This window comes from Penaeus monodon, chromosome 32, assembly GCF_015228065.2.
Source record: "Penaeus monodon isolate SGIC_2016 chromosome 32, NSTDA_Pmon_1, whole genome shotgun sequence".
Lineage (NCBI taxonomy): Eukaryota > Metazoa > Arthropoda > Malacostraca > Decapoda > Penaeidae > Penaeus > Penaeus monodon.
Genome location: NC_051417.1, coordinates 6,440,324 through 6,440,598, shown reverse-complemented (window position 1 = coordinate 6,440,598; position 275 = coordinate 6,440,324).

Below are 275 nucleotides of genomic sequence, written 5' to 3'. Positions count from 1 at the left end.
GAGCAGCTGAGAGCAGATGCACAGATGACACAACTCTGATGACTGCTACACTGTGTTGCACTTGAATACGTAATTCTGAGCAATAGGATATTTTGTGTGTGGTATGCCTCACAGACCTGAGTGGGTAGAGCCTATTTAACTTCCGCGAGAGAGATACAATAATAAAAAAAAAGTATTTACAAACATTTGAGTGGGTGGATTGGTTGAGCGTCACACCACGAGAACGAGAGAAAGAGGGAAACAAGAGACTATTAACAATTGCTTTTTCATATGCA